This window comes from Sardina pilchardus, chromosome 22, assembly GCF_963854185.1.
Source record: "Sardina pilchardus chromosome 22, fSarPil1.1, whole genome shotgun sequence".
Lineage (NCBI taxonomy): Eukaryota > Metazoa > Chordata > Actinopteri > Clupeiformes > Clupeidae > Sardina > Sardina pilchardus.
In genome coordinates this window covers 3,292,514-3,295,013 of record NC_085015.1, presented here as the reverse complement: position 1 = coordinate 3,295,013, position 2,500 = coordinate 3,292,514, and the positions used below count along the sequence as shown (strand labels likewise).

Genomic DNA, 2,500 nt, shown 5'->3' with positions numbered 1-2,500 from the left:
ACACAGCATGGGGCATGTGTCTGTCCAGCGAATGTTAAGCATTTTGTGTTTCTTGCTCTTTTTCTCTCGTTCTCGCTTCTCACAGGACTTCCTGATTCAGACACTGCCGAGACGCTAACGCAGGTCTTGCAAGGCTGGTTTTCTGCTATGAGATGGTAGGGGGAGCAGGGAAAGCAGCAGGTCATTTAACCATCATAATGATTTCTAAACTGTTATTAAGAGGGGCATAAGGGGCCTCTAAATAAAGTCTGAACTTGAAGTGGTAATTTGCTGGATAGATAAAGCATGTCATAGCACACCCACACACACACACACCCACACATGCATGCACACATGCGCGAGCGTGCGCACACACACACACACACACACACACAAACATACTTCCTCTTCTAGACAAACTATGAAACACCAGCACTTCCGTAAGAGATTTGACTTCAAATATAATTGACGCTTTGTAAAATAAAGTCTGAACTTGGAGTGTTATTTTGCTGGATAGATAAAGCATGTGATAAGATAGCTACTTCTCTAGCATGTTGTTTAGCAGTTTCAACAACACAGTCAAGTTATAAGCATAACTGAGGACCATATCATATACTCCAGAGTCTTCTCAGTGCATGTTGATATAACACAGTATATCGCTGACTGTGTAGTGCAGCCTAGCTGGTTCTGCACTCAATTATGTGCAAATGAACAACTGAACAACTGAGCAACAACAACTGAACAACTCATTTGTTATGTTGTTGGATGTTATATGTGCTGCCAAATGCCCTGTAAGCCCAAGACAAATTTCTCTGCACAGAGACATAAGATCAACTAATCAAACAACTGATTAAATCATTCCAACTTACAACTCGTGCGTCTGTGGCGTCCCTCTCCCGAGTCAACTGAAATATGTCGGAGAAAACCTGTTACGTAATGTGGTTGGTGAGAGCATGTGATATTGGCGGTCACTTCCTGTTTTCAGGCTTATGTAGCCTGACTTTCACTTTCTGTATGAGGCCTTGAAGTAGCAAAGTCAAAGTATTTGAACGACATAGCACAGCTTTCTTACCAGTTCAGTAACCTAAGTTACTTGATTAAGGTTAACAACTTTTTAAATAATAAATAAATAAATGAGGGTCCTGACATTTTGTCAGGAAAATCTTCCCAATATTATAAGATACAAGAAGCACAAACAAAGTCGTATAGTTTTCAGCAACTACTCTGGCGCCAAGAGGAGAGAGTGACCAGAGAGGAGAAGTCTCCCCTCTCCAAAACAGTCTCTGAGCTCTTCGACACAAGAAAGTTATTTTATTTAACAAGCAGATCAAAGCACATGAGAATGACCTTCAGTCAGGAGCTCCATCCTAACTCCCTAAATTCATCCTCTCGCTCATGCCCAGTTTCTTATCAGCAGGTGCATACTGTAGCTTTGTGAGGCCTCTATGTTTCTGTGAATAACAACTTTGAACACACATACTGTATATGAAACTGTGGATTATAACTTTTACGCACACAAGTGAAGTTAATAATGATAATATATAAATTTCTTTGTCACATTCAAAACGAGATACTGACTGAGAACTTTGGAAGTGCACAGGAAGTTTATTAAAAAAGACTGTTTACAAGCAGTACCTTCATAGAATCTCTCCGCTGGGCGCCATCTTGTAATCAAGTCGCGATAAGCCGACTGACGTGCACGAACGAACAGGAAGGACAGGGGGACATATTGCAAAAGTAATTCCATAGGAAATATATAGTTATACTGTCTACATGAGCATGATGAGTAACAAAGCTCAAAATGTTAGCAATATGTCCCCGTCTTTTTAACTGATTAATTTCGATTAATTCATTTTAGAAAAAAAATAACTGATTAAAAAAAATAACCCAGATTAATCGATTGTGACCCTTGACCCAGAGCCAGTAACCACTAGACTGTAAAATGAAGGAGAGAGAAGAGAATGTGCTGCCTAGATCATTGATTGGAACATTTACTTTTTAAAAAAAAATGGCCTGATGGTGCTGATAGAAATAAAGTGTTGATTAAAATAAAGTCCTCTGCGATGCAGCAAGGAATTTGCATATCATCGGAGTTCGTCAACTCTAAGATACCAAATCCATTCAAATAAAAATGTTGACATTGAAGCCCCTAGGTTAACTGTGGCCTGAAATGCCTTGTATGTGAAAAAAACCTTCTACTTGAGGCACTTTTGACTTTATTTCCTCGGTATATTAGGTCATATTATAGATTGTTATGCCCATTATTTGAAGAGTGAAAGTAATAATAAAAGAGTTTTTGAACTTTAATGTCACTAATGGTGATTATTCAATGATTCATTTGAATTGAAGTGTTTAAAATGCTTTTACAGCAAAAATTATATATATGTGATTAATTAATATTAATTCATCACAGAGTATGTTAATTAATTAGATTATTTTTTTTAATCATTTGACAGCCCTGGCCATTATTAGGCTACCGCCTGGGAAAAGATGGTGCTTCAGCTCGTATTCATATCACAGG

The 2,500-nt window shown here is 38.2% G+C and overlaps 1 protein-coding gene across 1 annotated transcript in view; it reads right to left on the bottom strand.

Moving 5' to 3' along the window:
- Nucleotides 1–880, bottom strand: part of LOC134069758 (NACHT, LRR and PYD domains-containing protein 1 homolog) — a 62,162-nt gene extending 61,282 nt beyond the window's left edge. Inside the window, exon 1 of the mRNA XM_062525821.1 lies at nucleotides 849–880. The gene's annotated coding sequence lies outside the window, so the exon portion shown is untranslated. The remainder of the gene's footprint in view (nucleotides 1–848) is intronic.
- Nucleotides 881–2,500: the final 1,620 nt, after the last annotated feature.